The sequence below is a fragment of the Aegilops tauschii genome, chromosome 4 (assembly GCF_002575655.3).
Source record: "Aegilops tauschii subsp. strangulata cultivar AL8/78 chromosome 4, Aet v6.0, whole genome shotgun sequence".
NCBI lineage: Eukaryota > Viridiplantae > Streptophyta > Magnoliopsida > Poales > Poaceae > Aegilops > Aegilops tauschii.
This window is the reverse complement of record NC_053038.3, coordinates 502,340,811-502,361,937: the sequence shown is the minus strand read 5'-3', so window position 1 is coordinate 502,361,937 and position 21,127 is coordinate 502,340,811. Positions and strand designations below refer to the sequence as shown.

The 21,127-nt window shown below is 44.0% G+C and overlaps 2 long non-coding RNA genes across 2 annotated transcripts; one reads left to right on the top strand and one right to left on the bottom strand.

Moving 5' to 3' along the window:
* The first annotated feature begins 581 nt into the window (after positions 1-581).
* Positions 582-2,843, top strand: LOC109750321 (uncharacterized). The gene is made up of 3 exons (XR_002229865.4): positions 582-1,027; positions 1,182-1,473; positions 2,377-2,843. It is a non-coding gene; the product is annotated as an uncharacterized lncRNA (long non-coding RNA).
* Positions 2,844-3,504: 661 nt separating this feature from the next.
* Positions 3,505-6,673, bottom strand: LOC141021392 (uncharacterized). Its single transcript, XR_012182645.1, has 2 exons — positions 6,310-6,673; positions 3,505-5,247 (listed from the first exon to the last, which is right to left on the bottom strand). It is a non-coding gene; the product is annotated as an uncharacterized lncRNA (long non-coding RNA).
* Positions 6,674-21,127: the final 14,454 nt, after the last annotated feature.

Here is a 21,127-nt window from a genome sequence, read left to right as displayed (position 1 = left end):
CTCTTCGCCGAACTAGTGCACCTATACAATTTGCTATTGTATTGAGTGTGTTGGGGACACAAGAGATTTCTTGTATTTGATTGCAGGGTTGCTTGAGAGAGACTATCTTCATCCTACGCCTCCCACAGATTGATAAACCTTAGGTCATCCACTTGAGGGAAAATTACTACTGTCCTACAAAACTCCGCGTTTGGAGGCCCAACACGTGTCTACAAGAATAAAATTTGTGTAGTAGACATCACTCTTAAGTATTAAATATTTTCTTTTTCAAACCATTTTGTAGATCCGTAGCGGTAATGGTTTCAGTGAAAACTTGTTTGTCCAACACTTAGCTGAAAATCAGAGTCCTCAATTTAGGATGAGTCACCTAATGTCTTATCGACTCATCTATAATACCTAAATAGTTCATCCCCACTACCCTATTTCTCTCAACATGCAAGCTATCCAACTCAGCAGCTTTGCCACATCAGCAATAACTCTTATTTATCTTCACATCAGCAAAAAATTTCAACAAGTCGTGTTGTCTTTTGTTTCAGGGGTAACAAAATCATGTTGGTAGCCGAAGCGAGCCTCTTTGGCTTCCGTAACTGATGGGGCTGCGTAATAACCGATAAAGAGAAGCCCACCGGTGGATTTCTTCTTATCCCTTCCTCTTCCTGGCAGCAGAACAGGCGTTGCCACCAATTCACCACCCACACACCATCGATGCCCTGCACCGACTGCTCCGGCGTTCTTCCATGCGGGCGAGCAGAGGCACCCCATGGCGCCACCTCCTCCTCTCCTTCTCTTGGCGCGCGAAGACCTCGACAAAGTGACCTCCATCGCGTCATCGATCTGGCCGCCGCCTCACCTGCGGCTCGATCTGATCTGGGAGAGATGGTGAGGGGTGGGGCGGCGGAGTAAGGGGAGAGGGAGATCCGGTGCAGGAGCTTCCTGTGCCCCCCCCCCCCCCCCCCCCCCCCCCCCCCCCGGGAAATTCCCCTTCAGATAGTGGGAGCGGCATCGCTCCCATAGTCTTCAGCATCAGGTTGGTGTCTGCACCTTTGCTCCAAAATTGTGTATGCCTGCCAGTTCATGCAAAGTTAATCTGACGTTCCCTCTAGCATTATATTGATCTTAAAAGCACATGTATTGTATCATAATTATAGAATTACTGATCCATACCATTATAATTATTTCAGATTCGTCACAGATCCGTTTTCTTTTTCATGAAGTTGGCTGGGGCTTTGGCCACATGACAACTTTCATTTGTAATATAGAAGATATAAATCAGTGAAGTTGATGTCATACCACTCATGTTTCGGCACTGTACGAACAAACTTTGAGATCTATATTGCCATCCCAACAGATGAAGACATGGATTACATATTAAAAGTGCATCAATGTTCTGTCGTTCAACACAATGTGTGGGTATATCATTGACAACCAATGGTTTTTTATGCCTGAAAAATACTTCATCGCTGCAATATGATGGTAAGATATGTTCTGATTTCCTCTAATGAAACTTCATAATTCAAACATGGTTTTATTTTTGCAGCATTGTAGAGTTCTTTTGAGCGTATGGGATTCCAAATTATATTCTGATTTTTCATTCACAATGCTTTCTTCATTCTCATTATCTTGACCTTCATGGTAATAATTGCCACCTAAATCTAGCAAATAATCACCGGTTATCCATGGTTCAGTATTTGTGCATCACCAGTTGTAAAGGGTTCAGTATATGAATTCGTTGAAGTTTGTTGCTATATTCATATGTACATTTCAATCAAATGTACATGATTTCATTTTTGTTGGTGGTGTGGACTCATTGGATTATTCCATTTTTTGTCAATTTGATTGTGGGAATGACCCAAAATTTGCCAAATGAGTAGTGGAGTGGGTGCTCAAATCTTCATCTTCCGGCTGCTTTAAAATGATTTGGCATCTGCAAGTAATGTCCCATATTGAGTAACGCGGGGCAAAATCTTCATGAAATACTGTAGAGAACTAAGCCATTACCAATCTAGGTGCAATCAACCTCTGTGACCATGTTTATTACTCTCACTTACAATTTTGTTGCCTTTTACTTATGGTCTGGCAAGGGATCTTTTACGTACCATCTCATGGTAGTATTTTTTCTTCTTCTAATTGTATAATTCATCTACGCTGAGAATACATGCAAAAAAATAAAGTGGGCTGTGTTCTTGCCCCGTTCTGCTACTTGATGCATCTGTCTTTTTTCCTCCCATGTCATGACGTCATCCGATCAATCTTTTTGTTGGGAATAGTAATATCTATTGCTTTTTTATTCTTTTTGTTGATCTATTCGTAAAAAAAATTGTTGCCATTTTCTATAACTATGAGCTTCCTTATTGACATCTATTGTTACTAATCCAGCAGGGCTCCTGATTCCATGGCGTGCCTTGGTCTTTTGGCGGGCATATTTAAAGTTGAGGGATCTTTTATTCCATTTCAATGTGCTCTAGAAATCTTCTGCCGGCTCAAGTGCTCATGTCAAAGAATATAGTTGTATTTTCCTTGGATTATTCATTTGCCTTGCAATGTTGATGGAGAAAAGGCAACCAAATTATTCAAGGGATAGAGATTGTTAACGAATAGATCAACTAACTATTTGCCATGGAAATTGCTATTTGGAGACTTGGTGCATTTGGAAAGTATGTAACGACCAAGTCTTTGATAATGTACTTCCAAACTTTGGTTGGTGCAAGATTCCCGTTGTTAGCAGTAGCACCTACACATAGAACTGTACTGGAGAGTGAAAAGTAAATTGCTCTTTCACTTTAACTCATAACATTATTTCATGTGACTGAAAGAGTAATCTGACCATTAAAATTATAATTTTACATGATTGTCAATGTTTATTTTTTGACCATACATTCCCGCCCCAACGCGTGGGGAATCATCTAGTTATAACAACTCTCATGTCTTGGAAGGAATAATTGTCCCTTTATTAGGCCGGCTTGTAACTTTGCCGACTTGTTAGTAATTGAATAACCATGTCCACTTGCCCCTTAATTATAGCCATTTTATTGTACCGCCAATTTATCATATAAACCAACCGGCGACTTATCGTTCATAAATGACCCGCCGTTTATACTTTGTCCACAGTTCTTAACCTTTAGGTGACTCATCATGTCGAAAACCATGACTTGCAACAGGGCGAGGTCTCGAGTATCCACCCTCATGCGCAATGACCTTGTGACTCAAGGTTTACTGCCGGCTAAAGATGTTGTTGGCTGGCGAGCATCAGAAGGAGAAACCCCCCCTCAGCCTGATCAAGGAGAGATTGTTCTCTTCGTAGACCATCTTCAAAGGGGCTTCTCACCACCCGGCTCAAAATTACTTAGGGATTTCCTCAATTTCTTTGACCTCCATCTCCAAGATATTGGTCCAAACTCGATGACCAACTTATGCCAGCTTCAAGTATTATGACACCCCCGATTCAATCGCACACTAATCATACACGCAAACGTGTACAATCATGATCAGGGACTCACGGGAAGATATCACAACACAACTCTAAAAGTAAAATAAGTCATAGAAGCATCATATTACAAGCCAGGGGCCTTAAGGGCTCGAATACAAGTGCTCGAACATAAACAAGTCAGCGGAAGCAATAATATCTGAGTACAGACATAAGTTAAACAAGTTGCCATAAGATGGCTAGCACAAACCGGGATACAGATCAAAAGAGGCGCAGGCCTCCGGCCTGGGATCCTCCTAAACTACTCATGGTCGTCGGCGGCCTGAACATAGTAGTAGGCACCCTCGGTGTAGTAGGGGTCGTCGTCGACAGTGGCGTCTGGCTCCTGGGCTCCATCATCTGGTTGCGACGTCCGAGAAGAAGAGGAAAAGGGGGAAAAGAGGGAGCAAAGCAACCGTGAGTACTCATCCAAAGTACTCGCAAGTAAGGATCTACACTACATATGCATGGGTATATATGTGTAAAGGGGCAATATCGGTGGACTAAACTACAGAATGCCAGAATAAGAGGGGATAGCTAGTCCTATCGAAGATTACGCTTCTGGCAGGCTCCATCTTGAAGCAGGTAGAAGAGAGTAGATGGTAAGTTCACCAAGTATCGTCGCATAGCATAATCCTACCCGGCGATCCTCTCCTCGTCGCCCTGTGAGAGAGTGATCATCGGGTTGTATCTGGCACTTGAAAGGGTGTGTTTTATTAAGTATCCGGTTCTAGTTGTCATAAGGTCAAAGTACAACTCCGAATCGTCCTTTTACCAAGGGACACGGCTATTACAATAGATAAACTTCCTTGCAGGGGTGCATCACATTTCCCAACACGCTCGATCCCTCTGGCCGGCCACACTTTCCTGGGTCATGCCCGACCTCGGAAGATTAACACGCCGTAGCCCTACCTAGGCACAACAGAGAGGTCAGCACGCCGGTCTAAATCCTAAGCGCGCAGGGGTCTGGGCCCATCGCCCATTACACACCTGCACGTTGCGTACACGGTCGGTGAGCAGACCTAGCAACCTCCATTACAAAGGAAGTTGCGTTACGCGGTCCAACCCGGCGCGCGCTGCTCAGTCGCTGACGTCAAGAAGGCTTCGGCTGATACCACGACGTCTAGTGCCCATAATTGTTCCCGCGTAGTTGGTTAGTGCGTATAGGCAAGTGGCCAGACTCAGATCAAATACCAAGATCTCGTTAAGCGTGTTGTTATGAGGTAACCGCAGACGCCGACCAGGACCAGGCCCACCTGTCTCCTAGGTGGTAACAATCTGCCCTGTCGCTCCGCCTCAAAGTAGCACTCGGGGCCCATCGGGAACCCAGGTCCACCACTACCTGGATGGAACCACATGTCCTTTCAGCCCCCATATCCGAATCACTTGCGGGTACTCTACGAGCCGACCCGACTTTAGTCACCACTTGTATAGTATGTATGTTTGCATGTATATACTCGTGATCACCTCCCGAGTGATCACGACCCGATAGTATAGCATGGCAGACGGACAAGAATGTAGGGCCACTGATGATAAACTAGCAACCTATACTAAGCATGTAGGATTGCAGGTAAGGGTATCAACAGTTGTAGCAACAGTGACAGGCTATGCAGCAGAATAGGATTAACCGAGAGCAGTAACATGCTACACTACTCTAATGCAAGCAGTAGAGAGAAGGAAGAGGCGATATCTGGTGATCAAGGGGGGCTTGCCTGGTTGCTCTGGCAAGAAGGGGTCATCGTCGATGTAGTCGATCACGGGGGTAACGGCAACGGTCTCGGGGTCTATCGGAAAGAAGTAACGGAGGGGGAACACAATAAATAACAGAGCAATCAAAGTATCACAAAGCATAGCATGGCAACACGCGCGCTAGGGTGGCCTAACGCAGGGCTACGAATTATAAACGGAGCGGGAAGATATCCGGGAATATTTTCCCAGCTCGAGTGATTTATCGGTATATTGATCTAGGTGAACAATGTTCAACGATTGCTATGTTAGAGGTGTTTGACGTGGGTGTGGATGGCATATTCGGATTCGTTATATTTTTCTGAGCAACTTTCATATATAATTTATTTTCATCCAAGTTACGGATTATTTTATCTGATTTTCTAAAGTTTTAACAATATTTCAAATTATTATAATTAGTTTAATCCGAATTGATCAAGTCAACTTGACTAGTCAAAAGGGGAGGTGGTGGCCCACATGCCATAGGCAGCAAAGAAACTAATCTTGTTAATTAGATTAACTAGTCTGGGGTCCACTTGCCATTTGCTAATGGGCTAAATTAGTACTAAACTAATACTACCTAGCCTAATTAAACAAGGGCCGGCCATTACTGACACAACCCAGCCGGCCACACACACGGCCATGTACAGGGCCTTGGCGCCCATGGCCAAGAGCGGTAGCAGCAAATGGCAGCAGCAACTAGTAGTAAGCAGAGCAAAGCAGTAGGGGCAAGCAGTAGGAGCAAGTAGCAGCAGTAGCAAAGCAGCGGCGCATGCAGCATAACGCAGCAGCAGGGCCAGGAGCAGGCACGCGGGCTTGTGTGGGCGAGCGGCGGCAGCAGCAGGTGTGGCAAGCGGCGCGCGAGCAGCAGCGACAGAAGCGGCAACAGCAGATAGAACAGCAGCGGCGAAGAGAACGCCTAGGAGCAGCAGCACGCAGCGGCCAGCAACCAGAGTAGCAACGAAGCAACAGCCCAAAGCAGCAGCAGTGCAAGGCATAGCAGCAGCGCAGAGCACACACGCACATACGTACTCGTACACGCGAGATCGGGCACGATGGTAAAGGCGGCCTACGGCGTCCAAATCGAACGGGAAAAAAGGGGGTCCGAGGAAGGACCTCACCGCGAGCTCAGAGGTGCGGTCGGGGAGGCCGGAGGTGGACCGGAGCCGCGGCAAACGATGCCGGATGCCGGTGATGTACGCAACGAAGTTGTGCTCCATGCCGAGTGTATGGCGCGGCCCGGCTTGGTTCAACGGTCGTAGACGAAGGAGGCGAGGATGGGGAGGCTCCTGGAGATCTTCTCATGGCGCGGGGAGGGCAGTGACCGCGGGATCGACGAGGATGCAGTGACGGCGGCCCGGCAGTGCCTTGCGGGGAAGAAAGCGGCGCAGGGAGGAAGAACAGAGAGGTCTAGGGTTTTCCCTGGGGTTCGGGGTGATCTTAACCTAGCACCAGGACCGCGGGATGCACGCCACGTGAGGCATCTCGCCCGTGGGCGGCCATGGCGCCTCTGCCTCCTGCCTTGTCGGGAGGTGGAAGAAAAGGCCGGCCATGTGGGCTGGGCCCGGTACAGTTAAGTGTTGAGCTTCACACTGTAGCACTAGGCTTTAGGTGCACAGTGTGTGCTTTACTCTTTAATCTATCTGTAATTTAAAAAGCTATTGCTTTCAATTAATTTGGACACCATTTAACTTTTGTTAGATGTGATATTTACCACAAAAATAATTAGCTACGTTCTAGGCTGGCACAAAAAGTTTGGGGCCAAAAGGAGCTGTTCAAATTTAGTTTTGAATTTATGTGCGTATATTTAATGCTGATAGCCCTATTTTAAATAGGTTAAGGGAATTTTAAAAATTAAAAAGATGCTGGTTTCTACAAGATAATTACTTAGTGAATACTTGCAACATCTTGGACATTTTAGTTTTTCAGTTTGAAGAAATATTTTATTTGGCGTTATTTTAAATTTGAAAATGGCTTTGATTTTTATCAAGTGGCAATTTGGCTTAGTTAAACATGATGACATGTCACCATTAGGGTGAGGTCACTGTAGCATGACACTGGGGGTGTTACAGATCTCCTCCACTATAAGAAATCTCGTCCCGAGATTTAAGAGGGGAAGTAAAGGGGAAAGTTGTGGTGACGTAATTCTAACGGATCCTTTTGTTCCTGGTTGCTCTTCATGAAGTGGTCGATCCATTACAATGACATCTTTATTTCTCTACTTCAGGTCATCAAGAATAAGTCGGCATCCTTTCGTCGAGAACTCCATCGTCCTTACAAAAAGGACAAGGGGTAACTTCGGAAGAACGGACCTCTACAAGGTTGATTATCTGGTAGATAGTTCAGGGAATGTGGCGGAAAGTAACTCTCAAATTGAACTTAAAAAAACATTGAGAGCAAAGTAAGGTGGTACCATGGGAAGTTTCGAGCGGGTCGGGCGTGAAAGGGGTACAGAGCAACGAATAAGTATTGCGGCTGAAACCAGAATAGATCCCTAGGAAGGTGGCTCGTGAATCTCATACGAAGCCAAGCTTAAGGGATTACTTTGAAGCAGGGATGTACAGGAGAGTCAGGTTTCGGACCTGTGGGTTACGGGCCCACCATGTGGGTTAAAAGTAGAAAGAGCGATGACATCTTGCACGGTCATGATAGCAAGGCAGGCCAGAGCGTAGCGTGCCAGTTATGTCGGCAACAGCGTCGTGACCAAGGGCGAGGGACGAAGAGGACCATTTTCCTGTTCGTTGAACGAGGCGGACCAATAGGCAAAGTTCTCGTCCATCGGTGGTTACCGGAATGTTATCAACAATAGTAACAGGGTCTTACTGACAGAGTGGTACAACGAGGTGCTTACCTAAGTTGGGAACTATGACTGCTAAGTTAAGTAGATTACAAGAAAGGTTAAACAAAACAATCGAAAGGAAAATATGTTTAAACACATATTTTAGGGGTATATCCTTTCCAAGGACAAGCAAAGCATGATATCGATGAGAGGATATAAAGTAGAAAACCCTCTAGTTAAGGGGAGAGAAATTTCATGACATTGCCCATACAACGGTGTTTGGATGATTGAGCAAGAAACATTTAGCATTGGGCTTTAAATGTTCTTGTTGAAAATCGGAGTACCATAGACATGCTTCGAGATAGCATTGACATGGTCGTCAAGCAAAGGTCACACTTCGGATACACGAAGGATCCATCAGGAACAACTTGTAGAATAAGTCTTACAATTTTCTCATGTAAGAATGGATAACCTTACTAAGAAGGAAACTATAACAATAGGTCCTCCGGCCAGGTGTGCTAGGCATGACATCGCCTCACCGGGTCATATAAAGAACAACGTCATAACTCTTGGAAATATGTTCCAACCATCATATCTGACCGAGATTCAGATCCGATTGGTGCTAGGATACCTCAGACTCGGGATTCCTGAGAAGAACAAGGTGCAACACAAATTGACAAGATGACATTGCAAAATTCTCGGGAAATGAACTACGGAAGCGAGTTCCGCAACTAGAGTTCATCATTAAACCTAGGAGAGGACGAGGAGGTGGTTGATGGACTCAACGACAATTCATCGAGTTTTCCAAAAAGATGGATTTCACAATGAAGTAAACAAGGTGAAAACATCGGACATACCAAAGTATATAATGGAGTATGTTCGAGGGGAACACTCATAATTAAACATTGATCAAAAGGTGCACCTCGAATTATGGGTCAAGTAGCACGATCAATGTTAGAATGATGATTCAATAAGCAAAAGGCTTAGAATGGAACTATCGATCGAGAACTCCAAAGCAATAGGGTTGCTAGAAGTTTTGAATTCACACATCATAGTTCACTTGTTGGTATTCCAGTTAGAAACAACATGGGACCAAGAAGGAATGGTGGTATTCAGAAGTATCACTTATATCAAGAATCCTTAAGAGGTGGTGAAATTCCCACGACATTCTTGACATAAAAGGTGGTAATATTCCAAGGTAAAGAAGAACAAATGATGGATAGCAAGGAACTCAAGGTATAACACAAAACACGAACACGTTTGTGTTGGAGGGAAGGCAATAAAGTGGCTAATGATAACACAAATCATCGAGGGCAAGGATGTTATTTCTCATCAAGAATTCGATTGATATCCTGGAAGAGCTCATAAGTTTGATGATGATCACGACACATTTGTCGAGAGATTTCATGAAGATGTAATCAATAAGCGACGACATCAAGTCAAAGGAATGATGAAGCGAAAAGGTTATTGGAACCATTTATACGACGCCAACTCGGGACCAAGCTTGTTGTTCAAGGTGGAGCGATAAGACGAGGGAATCGACGTAATCTTAGCTCATCGTCGAAGGTTGTGCTCCGGGAATAAGGACTAGGTAGCACAGTTAAAATCGGCACGACAATGATATAGCCAATCAGGCTAGGAATGACGTGATCAGGTACAAACTCGTAAGTAAAGAAGATTACTAAGAGTTGTTTAATCGCGGTGCGGACTCGATTCACTTATCGATGTCCTCGAGTGACTAACCACTCCGAACCCAGGAAAAATTGGAATCAGTGGGAATTAGTGCTTGATGAAGGCTCATAATTAAGCAACATGATTTTGTGATATTATCAAATTTCCAGAGGGTAATACTCGAAAGTAGGGCAGAATAAAGGTTGAACATGTGTATTGATTTGCAGAAGACAAGTACTTTAACTTGTCTGAGAAATGGAATCAAGGAGAAAATATGGTCGGAACCACGATTGCAAAGGATCAATTCACAGATATAATATGAACTGACACCAGGGGATAATTAAATTTAAAAGAAGCTTTCATGATAAGATCTACATCATGTCCATGGGTATGAACACAAAGTTCAAGGTCGACTCCCACTTCTCCAATGCATACCTTCCATTCACTTCTCGTTTTTCGAAAATGACATTAGTTGTTGAAAGTTTTACCCGGTGCAATACCAGATAAGTATGACACGTGAAATCTTTTGTGTTCTCACAGATTAGGGAAGGTGTTGGCTCAACCCATCAGGGCATCTTAGAAACATATACCACAAACTTCAGGAGTATTTAACACAAGCTCAAGGGTAGAGCATGGTTGTCAAAGCAGAGGCTACGATTTTTCAAGGGCATAAGGTATCAGGGGAAGAACTGACAAGAATTTGAATGTGAAGGACACTGTTGGATGATAATTCAACAAGGAATCTGAAGGTCCATAACAGAGCTGATGTGAGCATCGGCATGCAACCAGACGAAGAACATTACAAAGGCATTGGATTATAAAAGCAACTGACTAATTCAAAGCTCAAATGCCAAGGAATTATGATTTCCAAATCAAGGGATCAGAAGAAAATGCTCTGATTAAGGGTGGATAAGTTGGATAGAGTTAGGGGGTACGATCGACGGCAAATTGATTGGTCAAGAACCAGCTCATGTCTGGAGTGACGTCCGAAGGGAAGAATTCTAATTGCTTGATGATTGCGAGCATTCGTAAACATATCGAATCAAAGTACTCAAAATAATAGTGACAAAGGGTGCCAATAAGATTACTAGACTTATGGGATTAACCATAATGCAGGAAGTCAAGGAATTCAGGAGCAATAGGCTGTTGAGGATTTTTAGAAAATCGAATAGTATTTCGAAGAATTTTGTGAAACACATGATCAACTGGTGACGATCGGATACTCGATATGTGTGAGGAATTATCCGTAGGGGTATTGTGGAAAAGAGCTGCAAAGCGGTGGGCACAAAGGATTCTCGGAATATCAGAGAAATTTTCAGGGTATCAATTAATAACAAGGGCAACTGGGAACGAATGTATGACCGACAAGTGTAAGTAGTTATCCTTAAGGACTTATCGGTGGTCGGGAATAGCAAAAGCTATGGGCACAAAGCCTCGAGAAAACATCGGAGAGTGTGTTCGGAATCTTCTGGTGCACCAAGTAATCATCTGGAGTGAGGGGCTCTCTGGGAGGAAGTAGTTACGAGAACCTACAGTCAGATTTAGTAAAATCATTTAACCCGAATAGAAGAGAGATTAGAGTCCTAGAGTAAAGATCAAGGAGTAAAAGATCATAATACCACCAAATGGCGACGTGGGCCCGTAAGACACACAATCATGTTAATAAAAGTTTTGCAATAACTAGACTCAACTTCGGCCAAGGAGTTGGAAAGGGGTATTCCTACAGGCAGTTGGCTCTGATACCAACTTGTGACGCCCCCGATTCAATCGTACACTAATCATGCACACAAACGTGTACGATCAAGATCAGGGACTCACAGGAAGATATCACAACACAACTCTAAAAGTAAAATAAGTCATACAAGCATCATATTACAAGCCAGGGGCCTCAAGGGCTCGAATACAAGTGCTCAAACATAAACGAGTCAGCGGAAGCAACAATATCTGAGTACAGACATAAGTTAAACAAGTTGCCATAAGATGGCTAGCACAAACTAGGATACAGATCGAAAGAGGCGCATGCCTCCTACTTGGGATTCTCCTAAACTACTCCTGGTCGTCGGCGGCCTGAACGTAGTAGAAGGCACCCTTGGTGTAGTAGGGGTCGTCATCGACAGTGGCGTCTAGCTCCTAGGCTCCATCATATGGTTGCGACGTCTGAGAAGAAGAGGAAAAGGGGGAAAAGAGGGAGCAAAGCAACCGTGAGTACTCATCCAAAGTACTCGCAAGCAAGGATCTACACTACATATTCATGGGTATCTGTGTAAAGGGGCAATACCGGTGGACTGAACTACAAAATGCTAGAATAAGAGGGGGATAGCTAGTCCTATCGAAGACTACGCTTCTAGCAGCCTCCATCTTGCAGCAGGTAGAAGAGAGTAGATGCTAAGTTCACCAAGTATCATCGCTTAGCATAATCCTACCCGGCGATCCTCTCCTCGTCGCCCTGTGAGAGAGCAATCACCGGGTTGTATCTGGCACTTGAAAGGGTGTGTTTTATTAAGTATCCAGTTCTAGTTGTCATAAGGTCGAAGTACAACTCCGGGTCGTCCTTTTACCGAGGGACACGTCTATTCGAATAGATAAACTTCCCTGCAGGGGTGCACCACATTTCCCAACACGCTCGATCCCTCTGGCCGGACACACTTTCCTGGGTCATGCCCGGCCTCGGAAGATTAACACGTCGCAGCCCTACCTAGGCACAACAGAGAGGTCAACACGCCGGTCAAAATCCTAAGCACACAGGGGTCTGGGCCCATCGCCCGTTGGACAAGCATACGCGGCGGATGAGCAGACCTAGCAACCTCCATTACAAAGGAAGTTGCATTACGCGGTCCAACCCGGCGTGCGCCGCTCAGTCGCTGACGTCAAGAAGGCTTTGCTGATACCACGACGTCGAGTGCCCATAACTATTCCCGCGTAGTTGGTTAGTGCGTATAGGCCAGCGGCCAGACTCAGATCAAATACCAAGATCTCGTTAAGCGTGTTGTTATGAAGTAACCGCAGACGCCGACTAGGACCAGGCCCACCTGTCTCCTTGGTGGTAACAACCTGTCCTGTCGCTCCGCCTCAAAGTAGCACTCAGGGGCCGTCGGGAACCCAGGTCCACCACTACCTGGATGGAACCACTTGTCCTTTCAGCCCCCATATCTGAATCACTTGCGGGTACTCTACGAGCCGACCCGACTTTAGTCACCACTTGTATAGTATGTATGCATGTATATACCCATGATCACCTCCTGAGTGATCACGACCCGATAGTATAGCATGGCAGACGGACAAGAATGTAGGGCCACTGATGATAAACTAGCAACCTATAGTAAGCATGTAGGATTGTAGGTAAGGGTATCAACAGTTGTAGCGACAATGATAGGCTATGCAGCAGAATGGGATTAGCCGAAAGCAGTAACATGCTACACTACTCTAATGCAAGCAGTAGAGTGAAGGAAGAGGCGATATCGGGTGATCAAGGGGGGGTGCTTTCCTGGTTGCTCTGGCAAGGAGGGGTCGTCGTCAATGTAGTCGATCACGGGGGTAACGGCAGCGGTCTCAGGGTCTACCGGAAAGAAGTAACAGAGGGGGAACACAATAAATAATAGAGCAATGAAAGCATCACAAAGCATAGCATGGCAACACGCGTGCTAGGGGTGGCCTAACGCAGGGCTACACATTATAGACGGAGCGGGAAGATATCCGGGAATATTTTCCCAGCTCGAGTGATTTATCGGTATATTGATCTAGGTGAAAATGTTCAATGTTTGCTATGTTAGAGGTGTTTGACGTGGGTGTGGATGGCATATTCGGATTCATTATATTTTTCTGAGCAACTTTTCATATATAATTTATTTTCATCCGAGTTACGGATTAATTTATCTGATTTTCTAAAATTTTAACAATATTTCAAATTATTATAATTAGTTTAATCCGAATTGACCAAGTCAACTAGACTAATCAAAAGGGGAGGTGGTGGCCCACATGCCATAGGCAGCAAAGAAACTAATCTTGTTAATTAGATGCAGTGACGGCGGCTCGGCAGTGCCTTGCGGGGAAGAAAGCGGCCCAGGGAGGAAGAACAGAAAGGGCTAGGGTTTTTCCTGGGGTTCGGCGTGATCTTAACCTAGCACCAGGACCGCGGGATGCACGCCACGCGAGGCATCTCGCTCGTGGGCGGCCATGGCGCCTCTGCCTCCTGCCTTGTCGGGAGGTGGAAGAAAAGGCCGGCCAGGTGGGCTGGGCCTGGTACAGTTAAGTGTTGGGCTTCACACTGTAGCACTAGGCTTTAGGTGCACAGTGTGTGCTTTACTCTTTAATCTATCTATAATTTAAAAAGCTATTGCTTTGCAATTAATTTGGACACCATTTATATTTTGTTGGATGTGATATTTACCACAAAAATAATTGGCTACGTTCTAGGCTGGCACAAAAAGTTTGGGGCCAAAAGGAGCTGTTCAAATTTAGTTTTGAATTTATGTGCGTATATTTAATGCTGCTAGCCCTATTTTAAATAGGTTAAGGGCATTTTAAAAATTCAAAAGATGCTGGTTTCTACAAGATAATTACTTAGTGAATACTTGCAACATCTCGAACATTTTAGTTTTTCAGTTGGAAGAAATATTTTATTTTGACTTTTTTTAAATTTGAAAATGGCTTTGATTTTTATCAAGTGGCAATTTGGCTTAGTTAAACATGATGGCATGTAACCATTAGGGTGAGGTCACTGTAGCATGACACTGGGGGTGTTACAAGTATTTTGCGAAGTCTATCCTCGGAAAGAGCCGACTGTTAATCTCTTTCGGGAGTTTTCTACATCAACCATCAAACCTAGTGCGTAGATGGCCCTAGCGTCGAACTTGGCGGGGTGTCACTCCAGAGATGAAAGAACTATCCCTTTCCAGAGGTCAAGTTTGTGAGTCATCTGAAAGAATGGAATGCAACGTGGTTCTACTGTAAGAACACTGCTCCTGCCAACGAGACCCCCTGCCGGGTTATAGACCGGACCGTCTTAGTGCAACCCTTGCTTTTCTGGGTTGGGGAACTGACGAAGAACATTAGCAAATTGCCCCCCTCTATCCCAAGATAAGGGCTTTGAAGTCAAACAGACTCACCGGAGTTGATTTGACCCGGTATTGTATCAGTTGGTGGGTTTAGCCTAAGTCGCAGGACCGACTTAATGTGCAATTATTTTAGCGACTCAAACGACGTGCAACGCCTCAGTCAAGTCGATTTGACCAAAACTGGGATTAAGAAGGCCACCAAGAAGCTACTGGGCGAGCCCCAGGAACAATCTAACAAACACTAGGCTTGCTCCCTTCTGCCTGAAGAACCCTCAGCCTCCAGTAAGCACCTTTGTACTTTTCTTTATTTATTTTACATTGTACTTGCTTATCATAATGCTGATTTCTGGCTTATCACAATTGTAGGCGACTAATGTGTTCTGGAGGAGGAAAGAACCATGCAAGTCGAAACATGTCCCGGCTCCAAAAAGAAATAAGCCGGCCGATGAAGATGAAACGGCGGCTGAAAATGAGTCAGAGGTAGAACTTGACTCTCTCACCTGTCTTTTTATTGAACTTGCTGAGGCTTTCGTTTATGAGGGTCATAACGAGGGTAGTCAAGCCGGCGACGATGAGGTAATTTTCATCTCCTCCGGCTCGGAATCTTGTGTCCCCAAGAGATCAAGAAGAATTGTCAAGAAGGTGCCATTTTCCCATCCACTCGCTCACTTAGACTCAAAATTTCTTTTGAAGAAAATGTAGCAAGCCGGCAAGCGCAAGCTTCGAAGTGATTTAGGTGAGTTGACTGTCGGGTTATCACACGAGCCGACGGCTCGAAAGCGGCGGGTTGAGGTGCCCCATAGTCCTACTTCATCTCTTCCTCGAGTTGTACTTATTAGGCGACCTCTTAATCCTTCTAACTCAAATTATCAGGAGTCGGAGCCGTCTTCTGGGGAATCGACCGCCTTCAAGCTTCCGGCTTTAACCATCAAGCATGGGTGAGTACATACTTGTAATATCTTTCTTTGCTCATTGCGACATCTTACCAACTGATAAGTGTTTGTGTTTGGATCAGTGTCAAAGCCAAGAAGAAGGTTGGCGAGTCATCTACCGCCCCACTACTACTGACGCTCAAGATCTACCACAGGGTAACCCGGAAATTCCAGTTACTCATACAAGTGTGGACAACCCAGACCATGAACCAGAGATGGTTCATGAGCCGGTTTTAATTGACAAGCCACCGATGGACGAAGAGCTGAACGTCATTAATGAAGATGCAAAACCAGATGAACTAGTCGACAATCTCCAGCCGCCAAGCCCTGCTCATGCTCCCAGCCCTCGTCAGGAGGCTGAAAATTTTGATCATATGATGGTCGATACGGAGGTGGTCATTACTGGAGAAGGCCAAGGTGCTCCTGATGTTTCAACTACTTTGGACAAAATCCCGGCCGAAGATGAGCCGGTCTTGCAAGATAAGGGGAAGACCAGGTTGGGGTTGCCCGGCTTCGAGAACATGACCACTGGAGAGCTGCATCATGAGTTTCTGACCCGTCTGTCTAAAAGCCAAGACATTGCAACAAAGATCATCAACATGCTAAGGAAGAAACATGAGGAATGAAGACAGCTCGCCTCTCCAATACTGTATATGTATGCATAGCCCCCCAAGTCTTAGACATAGGCAAGCATGAGTATGTGTAGGACCTGTAATTGATTTTGATGAAGATACCATAGCCGCCAAGGGCCAGGTTGTTATGCAAATGACAGTCGGTTCTTCAGATATAGATCTTTAGCCAATGAACAAAAAGAAATACAATGTAGCCCCCAAGGGCCGGCTCATCTTCATGAGATGAGTCAGGTCTTTTCTTGATATCCTTATTTGAAAAAAGAACAACTTGCATTAGCCCCCAAGTGCCACGTATGTTGCTTGCAACTGCTTGGGACTTAATAATAGGATAAATTTGCCTATGTAGCCCCCAAGTGCCGAGTCGTGCCTCTTTGTCGGCTCAGGACTAAAAATGACTTGTATATGAATTATTTCCCTATCCCGCAGGAAACTTTGAATACGGCTGGGTCAAAATGGACCGGCTTAAAGAAAGAGTTTGATACCGAACAAACTTTGCGAGTCAAGGCGGAGTCAAGCCCGCAGTCCTCCGTAGAAGAGCTGGAGAAGGTCGAGGCGGCTTTTGATACTGAAAGAGCAGCCTTCGAGACTGAAAAAGCCGCTTTAATCAAGCGTGCGGAGGACGCTGAGAGCCAGCTTGCGACTGAGGTGCAAGGTTGGTCAATTTGAAATGTCATATCAGAAATATGACTATTGCTATCTTCGGTAAGTGACACTTGCCTTGGTAAAACTAAAGGCCGTATACATATTGCTGGAGCAACTGTATTCAGGAAGTCTTTGTGCCATCATGGCTGTGAAGGGCGGCAGAGATCCATCATCCCTGATAAAGGATGTACTTAAACAACCCTCCACCATCTCGAAGCAACTGGAGGAGTGATAACCCACAAGTATAGGGAATCACAACAGTTTTCAAGGGTACAGTATTCAACCCAAATTTCTTGATTCGACACAAGGGGAGCCAAAGAATATTTGCAAGTATTAGCAGTTGAGTTGTCAATTCAACCACACCTGAAAGACCTAATATCTGCAGCAAGGTGATTACTAGCAAAGTAGTATGGTAGTTTGATAGTAATGGTAACGGTAGCAATACTAACAGTAGCAGTTTTGTAGTGATTGTAACAGCAGCAACATTTGAAAGTAACTTAGCAAAGATCAATATATGAAAAACTCGTAGGCATTGGATCAGTGATGGATAATTGTGTTCGATGGCATTCATCATGTAATCATTATAACCTAGAGAGACACAAAACTAGCTCCAATTCATCAATGTAATGTAGGCATGTATTCCGTATACAGTCATACGTGCTTATGGAAAAGAACTTGCATGACATCTTTTATCCTACCCTCCTATGGCAGCGGGGTCCATAAGGAACTAAGAGATATTAAGGCCTCCTTTTAATAGAGAACCAGAACAAAGCATTAGCACTTAGTGAATACATGAACTCCTCAAACAACGGTAATCACCGGAAACAATCCCAATTATTGTCACCTTGGGGTATGCGGATCATAACTCGTAATAGGTGCATATAACCTGCAAGATAGGATCAAGAACACACATATATTCATGAAAACATAATAGGTTCAGATATGAAATCATGGCACTCGGGCCGTAGTGACAAGCATTAAGCATAGAAAAGTCATAGCAATATCAGAACATAGTGGATACTAGGCATCAAGTCCTACCAAAACTAACTTGATTACATGATAGATCGCATCCAACCCATCACCGTCCAGCAAGCCTAGGAAGGAATTACTCACTCCCGGTGGTGAGCATCATGAAATTGGTGATGGTGGAAGGTTGATGATGACGACGGCATCAAATTCCACTCTTCGGAGCCCCGAAAGGACTCCAGATCAGCCCTCCCGATGAAGAACAGGAGGTGGTGATGTCGCTTGAAACTGCACCGTTATTTCCCCAAAGAGGAAAGGATGATGCAACACAACTATGGTAGGTATTTCCCTTGGTTGCGAAACCAAGGTATCACTCCAGTCGGAGAACCAAGCAACACTATGTAAACGGTACCTGCACACAAAGAACAAACACTTGCAACCCGACGCGCAAGAGGGGTTGTCAATCCCTCCGCGGTAAAAAGATGGATAAATAGCCCTCGATAAAACACGAAATAAAATATGCAAATGAAAAGTGCAGCAAGGTATTTTTGGGTTTTTGGAATAATAGATCTAAAAATCAAAGTGAATAAAAATAGATCTCAACGCAAATATGATAAAGAATAGACCCCGGGCCGTAGATTTCACTAGTGGCTTCTCTCACGAAATAGCACACGGTGGGTAAACAAATTACTGTTGGGCAATTGATAGAAGATCGGATAATTATGACGATATCCAAGGCAATGATGAATAGATAGGCATCATGTCCAAGATTAGTACACCGACTCCTGCCTGCATCCACTACTATTACTCCACACATCGACCGCTATCCAGCATGCATCTAGTGTATTAAGTTCATGGAGAAATGAAGTAATGCAATAAGAACGATGACATGATGTAGACGAGATCTAATCATGTAGGAATAGCGCCCGTCTTGTTATCCTTAATAGCAACGATACATGCGTGTCTTGCTGCCCCTTCTGTCACTGGGAAAAACACACCAAGATTGAACCCATCACAAAGCACCTCTTCCCATGGCAAGAAAAATCGATCTAGTTGGCCTAACTAAACCAAAGATTCTAAGAAGAAATACGAGGCTATAAATAATCATGCATATAAGAGATCAAAGAAGACTCAAATAACATTCATGGATATAGATCTGATCATAAACTCAAAGTTCACCGGATCGCAACAAACACACCGCAAAAAGAGTTACATCAAATAGGTCTCCAAGAGACCATTGTATTGAGAACCAAAAGAGAGAGAGAGAGGAAGCCATCTAGCTACTGCCTATAGACCGTAGTTCTATGGTGGACTACTCATGCATCATCGGAGAGGCCCCAATGAGGATGATGAACCCCTCCGTGATGGTGTTAGATTGGATCTCATGGTTCTGGAATTTGCGGCGCCTGGAATTGTGTTTCGCCGACTCCCTTAGGGTTTTTGGAATATTTGGGAATTTATAGGGTGAAGAGGCGGTGCTGGAGGTCTCCATGGAGGGCACAACCCTCTTGGGCGTGCCTGGGCTCCTGGGTGCACCTTGGTGGGTTGTGCTCCCCACGGGCCTCCCCTCCGGTGCTTTATTGGCCCACTAGGTGTCTTCTGGTCCAGAAAAAATCTCCAAAAAGTTTTGTTGCGTTTGGACACCGTGATATTCTGCGAAGTAAAAAAACAAGCAAAAAACAACAACTGGCACTGGGCACTATGTCAATAGGTTAGTCCCAAAAATGATATAAAGTTGCTATAAAATGAATATAAAACATCTAAGAATGATAATATAACAGCATGGAACAAGCAAAAATTATAGATATGTTGGAGACGTATCAGCATTCCCAAGCTTAATTCCTACTCATCCTCGAGTAGGTAAATGATAAAAACATAATTTTTGATGTGGAATGCTGCCTAACATGTTCATCACATATTCTTTTCTTTTGTAGCATGGACATTTGAACTTTTATATGGTTCAAAGCAATAGTCTAGTTTTGACATGAAGATTTCAATACTCAAGCATATCAATAAGCAACCATGTATTCAAAATATCAACACTAAAGAAAGTTATCCCTAGCCCATCATGCTCAATCATTGATCCATTCATGAAACACACTCGCATATTAGTTACATCCAATGCTCAAGTATGATCATAGTGCTCCCTAGTTGGCTCTTTATAAGAGAAGTTGGAGACACAAATAAAAATAAAAAATGCATAAAGTAAATAGATAGGCCCTTCATGGAGAGAAGTAGGGATTCATAGAGGTGCCAGAGCTTAAAGCTTAAATTGAGAGAATTTTTTTTGAGAGGCATACTTTTCCCATCAACGAAAACGACCGAGTAATTCCCAACACTTCCATGCTAGATATATCATAGGCGGTTTCCAAAGATAAAATAAAGTTTATTCCTTTTTCCACCATACTTTCACACTCCACGGCTAGCCATATCCATGGGTACCGTCCATACCAACACTTTCCAAGGAATTTATTATTTGATAACATAAAGTAAATTTCTTTTTCATTTAGGGACTGGCATCCCTATTACCGTCGTACTCTCGTGCAATGACAAGTGAATAAACACTCATCCTGAGAATAACACATCTAGCATGGAAAATATTGGCCACACCCTGTCGCTTCATGAGTGGTACGAGCACAAAAAAAGAAAATTCATTTTGAAAATTTAGAGATGGAACATACAAATTTACTTAGAACGGCATGGAAATACCACATATAGGTAGGTATGGTGGACTCATATGGCAAAACTGGTTTCAAGGATTTCGGATGCACAAGTAGTATTTCTACTTAGTACAAGTGGAGGCTAGCAAAAAGATTGAGAAGCAACCAACTAAGAAATGAAAATTCACATAAGCTAGCATTAAGCATAACTAACACCGAAAAATGCACCACAAGTAGGATGTAATTTCATTGCATAACTATTGACTTTCGTGCTTGCATAGGGAATCACAAACCTTAACACCAATATTCTTACTAAAGCATAATTACTCACCAACATGACTCACATATCACTATCATCATATCTCAAAACTATTACAAAGAATCAAGTTTATTTTGTCCAATGATCTTCATGAAAGTTTTTATTATATCCCTCTTGCATATCTATCACTTTGGGAATAATTTCATATGTTGCAATTGCTTTTGAATAAGATCAAACAAATTTAAGTGAAGAACATGAGCATAATGTTTTTTTCATCTCTCAAAATAATATAAGTGAAGCATGAGAGAATTTCTCAAAAATATTAAAGCACACCATGCTCAAAA